We start from the raw sequence: 11441 nt of genomic DNA, 5'->3' as shown, positions 1-11441 counted from the left end.
ACCATCTGTGCTGACACCTTGATTACTAAGCAGATTGAGTCTTCGCAGCCTGGAGGATTACAGAAATAGTGCAGAGAGCAAACATCTTAGAATATATATTTCTGACGATTATGAGAAGCCATCTCAAATCCAGGGAAGTTGTGCTATCTAAATTACACCTTAAGCATTTGCAATGAAACATCATTAAGTTGAAAGAGAGGCAGAAGAAAGAGCATTGGAGGAAGGAATCAAGTGTCCTGGATTCTATTGCTGACTTTATTATTCACTGGCTATTTGACCTTTGAAAAGTCATTCAAATAGTCCAAGCCTAGATTTTCTTATCTCTAAAATACTTGTCCCACCTACTTTACAGTGTTGGCAAGAAAGTTAAATTATACAAGGTGCTCTGAAATAGTAAAGTGCTATCCATTAAACTGAAAAGTAGTATATGATACATTTACTTATTCATAATATAAATACGATATGTACTTGCTCAGCTAAATTAGATCCTATAACTCAAAATTTGCCATGATTGGGAAAAGGGATACATAGGAGTCAGGAAATCAGGGTTTTTGTCTTGGCTCTAAAGACTAAAGAGCCAAGTAATCTTGGACAAAGTATTGAACCTTTTAGAGACACAGTTTTCATAATTGTTAAGTGAAGGAGTTTGACTGGATGATCTCTAACGTTGCTCCCATATCTCTCATTCTATAGAATTTTAAGAAAATTATGATTAGCAAGATGGTTCTCTCCCTTGGTGAATTTTTTTCTTCTCATCGATTAAATTTTCACTAAATTCTGTCAATCCTGAACTTGTCTGCTGAGCTTCAGATTTATATAACCAAGGATCTGGATGTCACATATAATATCAGCTGAGAAACTCTGAATGTAAAGGAAAGGAAAAACAAAATTTACTTACACAAGAACGAAAAGAAAGAAAGAAGAAAAAGGAAAATAGAACTTATTGGCTCACTTAATTGGAAAGTCTATGAATAAAGTTAGTTTTAGCTACAGCTAGATTTATGGCTTAAATAATGTCATCTAGATTTACTTTCTTTCCATCTCTCTGTTCTGTTTTGCACAGGGCGGGCTCGCTCCATTCTGCAGCTTCACATGGTGTAATAGTGCTGTTGCATTATCTCTTAATTACAAGTATCAAGGAAAAATAAAAGTATCTTCCCAGATGCATAACAAGAATCTCTTTGCATCTCATTGGCTCTGATTGGCTAAAATGTCCATCTCTGAACCAGTCACCATGTTAAGAAGAAATTCAGTGTGCTGACTGGCTTAGATCTGGGTCATGTGATTCATCGCTAAACCAGAGATATAGTCCCATTGTACCAGGGCCAGTTGATTATAACATTCCAGTAATTTTCTGAGTTGGTTGTTAAACTGTTGGGAGAATTAAATTTGAAAAGGTGGGAGTCTTCACACTACAAACTAGGGCTTTATTTGTTTACTTATTTTGGAGAGATCATTTACCAGCACATCACTGGGTACGGCCCTGTCCAAGCAAAGTGGGTGAGGATAGGATCACCTTGTAAAAATGAGGCTGTTAACAAAATAAGACAAAAATAAATGCTGCAGTGGCAAGAAAAAAAAAACAAAAACAAAAACCTATTACTATTCATTCACTAAAACTGGAAGCTCAAACTCAAAATATCTAATGCTGAATTTTCTCTTTCTCCTCAATCTGCTTTGTCTCATGGATTTTCCATCTTGATTGGTAACCATTACTCCAATCAGACACTCAAGTCTAAAATATGACATCTAATTTTTGAATGCTTTTATTTCTTTCATAACACAATTTTGCCTCCTTAGCATTTTTTAAACCCATCTCATCCTCTATTGCTACAAGTTACTTAGACTTGTTTGATCTCTTTTTGGGATATTTCAGGATTCTTCTAATTTGTCTGCAGACCTTCAGTCTTACCTTTCTCAAATCTATCCAGTGTATCACCAGCAGGTTGATCTATCTAAAGTATGTCTGACCCAATTATTACTTCTTCCTAAATTTCTTTCCATTGCATAATAGATAAGGTCTGTGATGGCTTTCAACATGTTCACAAATTCTTCTCCCTTTAAGAGGTGGAGCTTAATTCTCTGGCTTTGAGTATGGGCTCAATGAATAGAATATAATAGAAGTGATGCTGTGTGGCTTCCATGACTAGGTCATAAAAGGAGTTGCAGTTTCTTCCTTGCCCTCTCTCTTGGATGACCCACTCTAGGGAAAGCCAGCTATCATTTTGTGAGAACACTCAAGCAGCACTGTGGAGGGGTCCATGTAGTAAAAAACTGAGGCTTCCTGCCAGCAACTATCTTGGAAGCAGAAGAGTTTAAACGATTGCAGTCCAGTCTGATGTGATGACTGCAGCCTCATGAGAGATTCTGAACCAGAACAACCTAGGTCACTCCTGAATTCCTAACCCACTGGAACTGTGAGAAAGCAAGTAATTATTATTTTAAGCTGTTAAATTTTGAGCGTAGCAACAGGTCATTTGGTCTCAGCTTAACACTTTATTTTTCCTCCATCACTGAACTTACACTTTACAAAACCATATGGGTTTGTCTTCCTCATTATAGTCCGAGCTTCCTGAGGGCAGGTACTGTAATTCCGAGCTCACTGCTGTATCCCTGAGTAGTAGATTGTATTGCTATTTCACAAAGATGGCTGCAACAATATCTCCTATTTCAAGTATTCTTCTAGAACCTTGTCACTTCCCCATTCAGAGGTGGATTCCCTGTCTCCTCCCTTTGAAACTGGATGGAACTTTGTGACTGTCTCAAACAGTAGAGCTGAAGGGATGATATGTTATTTCCAAAGGTAGGTCATAGAAATGCCATGCACATTTGCTTCTCTCCTTTAGACCCTTGCTGTTGGAATCCAACCACTGTGCTGTGGGGAAACTCAAACAATCTGTAGAAATGTCCACAGGGAGAGGAAGCATGGGCCCCAGCTCACAGTGGGAGCCAATCTCCCAGGCGATAGCCAGTGCTAACTAGCCATGTGAGTGAACCATCCTGGAAGTCAATCTTCCAGCCCCTAGTTGAGTCTACCAAGCCAATGCCACGTGGATCAGAGATGAGCTGCCCCTGCTGAGCTCTGCTCAAATTGCAGCTTTGTGAGGAAGATAAATGATTGTGATTGTTTTAAGCCACTAAGTTTTAGGATAATCTGCTATGCAGCAGTATGTAACGGGAACATCCAGCACAGTATCTGTGACACCACAGGCATTTGACAAGCATTTGTAAACTGATTGAAGATGCTAGTTTCCTTATACAGCTACTTTCTGGGCACATTAGTACACGTGTCTTTCTTTAAACAAATCTTGAACTCATCTGACTCAAGATTTGTGTTCAAGCTGTTCCTTCTGCTATGAATTGCCTCCCTACTTTCCTTATACATTTACCTGCTCAAGTCTTATGCTTCTGAAAAAATGCTGTTGAAACTTCCTTTCCTCCCTTCCTTGCATCCTTTTAATAACTATGTCGTGAATGTCTACTATAAGCCCAGGATACCATATGGAGCAATATAGACAAAATCCCCATCTTCTTGGAGTTTTACATTTCAATGGGGATCCAGTCAACAAATAAATATGTCATTAAAAACTATAGAGTGTATTAGCACCTTAAAGGAATTAAACAGTGTGCAGTAATAGAAAAAAACGGGGTGGGTGGGAGGGGCAGGAGGAATGGGGTCCTATTTTAAATGAAGTGTCTTGGGAAGATCTCTTTAAGGAGGTGATATGTGAGATCTGAACAATAAGGAGGAACAAGTCTGGAAGAAAAGACCATGGCATCCTGGGCAGAGAAAACAGCAAGTGCAAAGCCATGAGATGAGATAAAAAATGTTTTCTGTTGGATAAAATAAAGGAAGCATTTATGGCTGCAGGATAATGAGTGGAGAGAAGACATTGACTAGATGAAGTGGGAATAATAAACAAACACCAGATCATGTATACGTAGAGTCACGAAAGGAATTTAGATTTAATTCTAAATACAAATGATATTTACTGGAGGACTTTAAAGTGGGGGAGTGCCACAGTTGGATTTGCATTTTAAGCTTACCCTTGCTGTTGTGCAGAGAATGGATTTTAGGTTGGCAGAAAGGGGTGCAGGGAGATCAGTAGGGAAACCAAACTGAACATGAGATGGTGGCATTTTGGGTTAAGGTGGTAGCAGTAGATAGATAGATAAAAATGATGTATTGGGATAAAATTCGTGGCTATAACTTATAGGACTTGTTGGGGACTCAAGGAAAAGGAAAGGAATAGAGGATTTCTGGCTTTGGTAAAGGGTTTGTACTTATTGTAAAGCAGTAAGGAGCCATGGGTGGATTAGCAGGGCAGTGCATGCTCCACTTTCTTTCTTCAAGAAGCCTCTCTAGATGCCTCCTGATAGAATTAATCTCTCTCTCTTCTGGGTATTTATTCATAGTTTTGATTCTCACAGGGAATGTAGCATAAAGTATGGATTAAAAGCGTAAGGAATTTTGGGGGCTGAATTGATATGAGTTGATCTGGGTTCCACCACTACTTTATGTGAGGTGTAAGACTTGGAGAAGCCCATTCATCTCTGTGGCCTCAACTTCTCCAAATGTGGGTAGCATCTATGTTACAGGCTTGTTGGGTTCATTAAATGAAACTCTGGAGGAGAAAGATATACTTCAGAAAGGATAGGGAGAAGACCTAGCTTTACATTAACTTTAAATTCGCTTAATAACTAACTCTAACATTTATGGAACACCTACCCTGTGCCTGATACTAGGTGTTTTACTCTTTGTAACAACCTTGTGATTTAGCTACTTTTGTCATCCTCCTTTACAAACAGGCACAAAGAGCTTAAAAATGTACCCAAGGTCCTGCTGTAACACTTAACTTGTATAGATTTGTCTTTCTATATCCCTATTTCTCCTCATTTCTCTCAGATAACAGGGAGTGTGTGTGTCTTGTTCACAACTTTCTTCCTCATCTCTGACACATGGCAGAAAGTAACTTCATGTATGCTGAGTGAGTGAACTTTCAGGCATTGACTCACATGTCAAAGTTGACAAGACAGAGGTCAGAGTTATGGGGTCTTGACAAGACAAAGGTCAGAGTTATGGGGTACTGGCTTTACTTGAGTGGGTCCACCCAGCTGAGCTGGGGAGAGTCCTGAGCCAGACTAGCTTTGAAAGCTGGTCAGATCCATGATGAGGTCAGATCCTCACGTGGTCAGATCAGATCCCCCCCTGCTGCCTCATCTGTAGTACAATGATAATGTGCCTAATTTACTTATGCTGTTTGGTTTCAGAAGTGTAGCAATGGCACAATACAACCTTTATTAACAAGACTACTGAGAGAATGGCGTATTCCGACTACTCAGGCAGAGATGAAAGCTCCTTTGTTTAAACCCTTTTGGAAAATCTCTATAAGATGTAGTGGCCACTGTTTCGCCTTGGGAAGGACTGTGCAGTGAATATGATTTGTGTCTTGAAGTTGAAAAGCTGCTGATCCTCCTGTCTTACAGTGGTCTCCGTGCTTTATTCTAAATATGATTATTTCAGAGAGGAGAAGGTGGGAGGAGATTGGGCTAAACATATTCTTAGATGAGGCACTACCTTGAGATGCTCATTTTAAAATAACATTATGATATGGGCTTATGTTCCTTCAGAACTGACACTGCCCCTTAAAAAAATAGAGTGATGGGAAAAGGGAAAATTAATGAAAGATTCTGTTCCAAGTCTTTAAGTCTTCCTGTAAATATCAGCTTAATTTCTCCCATAAGAAGACTGTAAAATGATGTTTACTTATCAGAACTGGGCTTGCTGTGTGTGGTTTGGTATATGTAACATTTTCCCCCTGGTCTGTAGAGTACAAAAGAAGACAAAGGGGGATAGTCACAGATGAGGGAAGAGTCGAGAAGGGACTGTTTTATATCCTTTAAAGGGAGTCTTGAGGGGATTTACCAGGACAGCAAAGTGCCCTGCGATAGAAGGGGACATGATGTGATTTTAGCAGGCACTGAGAAGGTCCTTCTGCCAAAAATAGACCCACCTGCTTGTGAATGTGTGGCATTCCTTTGACTGGGGACAATGCCAGAGAGGCCAGCTGTTCCCTCAAATACTCCTCCCACAGTCTGGCTGAGACCTGAAATTCCAGCCTTGAACTTAAGGCTAAATTTTCCTCCACAATCTACCCTAAAGCATGTGCTTCTCACTTCCTCCCCTTCCTTCTCACTCTAAAACAAAGGTGTTACCAGCTATTTACACCGAAGTATGAATTATATAGATTTGTGCAAAGAACAGAAATTATGGAAGCAGGAGAATCCTTGGTTCCCTCCTCCCCACTTAACTCTGTGACTTTTGGTCAAGTCCTTAACTACTTATGCAGTAGTTTCTTTTTCTATAAAATAAGACTAAGCCAAACCAACTGGACTCTTCGGAGGGCAAAATAAGACAAATGTAGAGAACCAATTAGCAAAAAGCTAGAAACAACCCAAATGTCTATCGAAGGGAGGCTAGTTAAATAAACTTTGGAGCATCCACACAATGCCATATTATGTAGCTGTGAAAAGGAATCAGGAAGACCTCTACGTCGTAATATAGAGTGACGGCTGAGACATATTGTTAAGTAACAAAAACAAAATGCATCACAGTGTTTGCACAATGCTATAGTTTAGATAAGAAAGGAGGAGACATAGTAAATACATACTTATTTATAATTTCAGTAGCTGGATAAACCAAAAATTAATTAAAAAATGGGATGGAGGGAAAAAGGAATTAGAGGATATGGAGGGGACATAGACTTCTCTATGAAATTTATTTTGTTTTTTTGACTTCAGAATCATGTAAATATTTTACATAATTAAAAACAAAGTTAAATCAAAGAGAAAAGCAAACAAAACACAGCAAGCCCTAAAACTTTAAAATAAACTGGAAAGAAGTGAACTTAACTTTGTATCAATTCTGTGGCATAACCATCTCAAGAATTATTTCAACTGATTTTAAAAGACATATTTCGATTTTACATTCCTAGGGAGATATATCCTAAGGACAAAAAAAACCCCATAAAGATCTCTTACATAAATGAACTTTTCTACGAAACAGATACAGACTCACAGACATAGAGAACAGACTTGTGGTTGTCAAGGGGGAGGGGAGGTGAGGGAGGGATGGATTGGGAGTTTGGGGTTAGTAGATGAAAACTATTATATAGAGAATGGATAAACAACAAGGTCCTACTGTATAGCACAGGGAACTATATTCAATACCTTGTGATAACCATAATGGAAAAGAATATGGAAGAATGTATATGTATATATAACTGATCACTTTGCTGTACAGTAGAAATTAACACAACATTGTAAAGCAACTATACTTCAATAAAATAAATTTTAAAAAAGATCTTTTAGATTGAATTCTTTCAGCTAGTTGTTAGTGGTAATATTCACATTATTATTTTAAATACCATTATATAGACAGCAAGATAAAGCAACTAAGAAATTAAGTTAATACATTTAGGAGATAAGGTTTTCAGAGTAAAAAAAGACAAACAAAATAAAAGAATTGAAGTAAAAATTCTGAAATCTTTGATTTGAATTAGAAATATCAGTATTTATGATTTATTTTTCTCTTTCTAAAAACTACAAATTTCCTAGTCCTGTCCACTGAAAAGGCCTAGAAGCATGACGAACTCAGTTTAAATGATCACTCTGGGTACCCAGAATGTAAAATCTAAGTACCACTTCCATCTTAAAGGGAACAGGGCTCCTTAGAAAAATGCCTAATTTTACTTCTGGGGAAGAAAGTGTTTGAGATGAATTAGGGGCATATTATTATGCCCCAGAGCAATATTATATGAGACAACTTGAAGGATTTCCCACTGGCCAAATTTGGGAAGAATGTAAAAACAAATAATGATTACAACACTTTGAAACACATCAAGTATGTAAAATCAACAAGTTAGTTTGGAGGTTGTGTGGGCACCAGTTCACTATTCTGAAAATAGACAAATAGACAGTAAGAAAGAAGCATCTACACTGCCTCTTTTGTTTCAGGTAATTCAACAATTGTTGAGAGAACATTCTTTATTGGATAATTCTAGCTAATAAATGCAGGAGGAATGATAGGATTAAAAAATCTCCATTCTTGGTGGAAATCATTCTGCAACATACAAATGTATCAATTCAACAGGCATCCACCTTAAACTTACAGAATGTTATATGTCAATTAAATCTCTATAAAGCTGGAAATAAAAAAAGCCCTCCATTCTGATGACTCCATCTCAGTCATCAATGTCTGCCAAAACCATTAAGCGAAGACCTATGAGAAACTTTACGATGGAAGTGGCCACGTGATGCTCAAAACAAAACAAATAGCAAGCAGTTTTACTACTACAACAGACAAGGTTGTAGCACAGAAATGGCTGTCTCTACTGTAAACACAGACGTGAGCTGCCCAATCATCGTGGGTGGTGGTAGGGAACAGTTGCAGGCTGTGGTCTCAGTTTGGCAGCGGGTAGGACCCATGTTTCTCCACCTCCCACTCTTCTGATTCTTTCCGTCAGCGGAACTGGATGGAGAACCACCTATCGGAGGAGAGGGGCAGGTGCCTGCGCTGAATTCAGAGCCCTCAGTGGCTGGTGTTATCTCCTCTCACTTTGCCACGTCTTGCCCTGGAGGAGGAAAGAGTCTTGGTCTTGGACCCTGCATTTCTTTTTCCTTGTTTTTTACAGTCTTTATTGAATTTGTTGCAATATTGCTTCTGTTTTATGCTCCGCGGACCGGGGATCCAACCCATAACCCCTGCTTCTAACATGCTGTCCTTGGGAGTATCAGGTGAGTTGATGGAATTCAAGTGTTTAGCACATCCAATGCCTGGAGAGCTTTCCCAAGGCCGGAGACAACTTGTGGATCTCTTCATTCAGAGAGAATAGGAGCCAGGGGTTGTGTCCTTGCTTTTACATAGGCTTTATTTGCATACTAGTTTCTCTCTCAGAGGGACGATTGTGATTGGTCAATTAGAGCAGAACGCTGGCTAAGAGAACTCAGCCCAAATCAGTGAAACAGCAGTTACCGATTTTGATCTTTTGGATAAATCACTTTTTCTCTTTTTACACTGGCTGTTTTTCTTCTTCAAACGGGCCTTATTTTATTTCGTTCCAGCTTTACTTTTGAAAATGTCTCCCTTCTCCTCTTGTAACATCGTCCTTGGTTCCACTCAAAGGGAGCAAACTTAAGTCTTGTTAAGTCTATACATGTCAAAATGTTACTTAGGTAACATTTCACCCAATGTATCCTTGGGTTACCTAAAATCATTACTTACCTAATCTTAAATCAGATGCATGATCTACTGCAAGGCCATATTTGCTACAGTACTTTCTTTATACCTCCAGTATCACTTGAATAGTCAAAGGCCTGTGATACAGCAATGGAAGAACACTTTGACAGCATTCTGTTCTTCAGGAGATATTGTTCTATTGTTCTTTGGAATCCTCACATACTGAATACCCAGGGGCATTTTTTTCCAAATGGGCTATCAGATGGGGAACAATGGAGAAAAATGAAAATTGAAGCCTATTGAAAGACTGTTTCATGTGACTCACCTTCCATGCTTTACTTTCCCAAGTGTGGACCCGGCTCTGCCTTAAAAAAAAAAAAAAAATCAGTCCCAGCCTGGACTACGCAGTTATTTGCCAACTGCTGTCATCTAATGGTGATATGTAGTAATGCAGGATGAAGTAAAGACCTGGGGTGATTTTCTGTTCCCTGGAATATGGGTAGACTTAAGACTTACTGATTATATGATGTCATTTTAAGGGTGATAGGAAAGCTGCAAACTCCCTAAACACCATTTGTACCTACTGATTGGTGCCAGGTAGATCAACATTGGGCTTTGATTTTCTAACTCTGCATTTTGAACCCATTATCTTTGGGAAGAATAACCCTGTGTCAGTGGGATGCTAACATATCCCCTAGGGGCTCATATCAGCTGAAGACAGTAAGTTTCCTTCATGGCACGTGCTAGAGTAGGATCAATACCCACCAATTCCTGAGGAAACAACCTCAACAGTCCCACATGTCACCAATATATTTTTCCTCTCTCTACTTTGGACAAATAATGTCACCTGCTATATCAGTAAACAAAGGATGTCATGACCATGAAGACATCAGCCCCTGAAGCTGCCCTGACTGCACTACATGGGCACCTACTATGTGCTAAGGACTTTGTGTATACCATCTCTAATCCTCAAAACAATTTTTATTCCACTTTAGTATGAAGACTCCAAAAACTCCGATTAAATGCATTGACTACAAACACAGTGTGTTATGTTGCATAGCTGTTATTTAACTTAGTTATGTTTATTTTACTAAAGAAGCCTGTCAGTTTCCTGCATTTAATGTTATTAATTGGGGGAAGGGGATCCAATTGCTCCCCCCACCCAACTTACCCAATTTTTTTCTTTTATTAAAGTCTAGTTCATTTACAATGTTGTGTTAGCTTAAGGTGTATAGCAAAGTGATTCAGTTTCACATATGTATATATATATATCTATTATTTTTCAGATTCTAAAAATATGGAACACTTCATGAATGTGTGTGTCATCTTTGCTCAGGGGCCATGCTAATCTTCTCTGTACTGTTCCAATTTCAGTACATGTGCTGCCGAAGTGAGCCTCCAACATATGTTCTTTCAATTAAACCTATCCCTTCTAAAAGAAACTCAAATACTACTTCCTCTCAGCTTAATGCTGATGTCTGGGTAGATCAGATATTTTCTTCAGATGATACTCTATGTCTTTTGTGGGGATCTTGCCCACTTTCCATGGGGAAAAAAGTGAAAACTTGGCTCCTGTTTGAGTCCAGAGTGGGATAAGTACCTTAGTTTAGACTAGTATAAGACATAAATTAATATATTACATATATTATCTTGCCATAACCAAAGATTTCCAGTTTTCTCCTGGCTGAAATTCTTTAAAGTCAAATCCTTTTAAAGTGAAGTCCTTTGGTTCCCCTTTGAGATGTGACTTCTACTGCAAATGTCCTCGAGAAAGGGGACATTGTCATTGTCATAGCTGTAGTGTCAATTTTGTTTAAATCTAAAAACTAACAGCTCTTTATTTGACAAAAGGTTTGATTTTGGGTTGATCAATGGGGCAAAATGCTAGACATGGGGATGAACTAGATTTCCCATTATTTGGTCATATTAATCATGGCCATTTTTGTTCCCTGGAAGCTATTCGTTTCCTTATTATGCAAAATTCTGCAACCCTTTCCTCCAAACCTTAAAATCAAACATGTTGTCTGACATTGGTTTTTGTTCCCCTCTCAAATGCCAGGGACGGTCTGAGATATAGTGTTTGAATGTTAAAGTGTTGGTTTTAGACATTATGATGGTGTGTAACACGAAGGTCAAATGCATTCAATCTCATGTCAACTCTGTTTAGCTGCTAGTGGTTGCCCCAGTTGCAGGGTTGAGGAGG

General features: G+C 38.7%; 1 non-coding gene across 1 annotated transcript; it reads right to left on the bottom strand.

The window, feature by feature from the left end:
• Window positions 1-10529: 10529 nt before the first annotated feature.
• LOC132434690 (U6 spliceosomal RNA) lies at window positions 10530-10634 on the bottom strand. Its single transcript, XR_009521404.1, has one exon. It is a non-coding gene; the product is annotated as a U6 spliceosomal RNA (small nuclear RNA).
• Between the last annotated feature and the right edge of the window lie 807 nt (window positions 10635-11441).

Source organism: Delphinus delphis, chromosome 11 (assembly GCF_949987515.2).
Source record: "Delphinus delphis chromosome 11, mDelDel1.2, whole genome shotgun sequence".
In the NCBI taxonomy this organism is placed as follows: Eukaryota; Metazoa; Chordata; class Mammalia; order Artiodactyla; family Delphinidae; genus Delphinus; species Delphinus delphis.
Note: the sequence above shows the minus strand (reverse complement) of the source record. Positions and strands in the feature narration are given on the sequence as shown.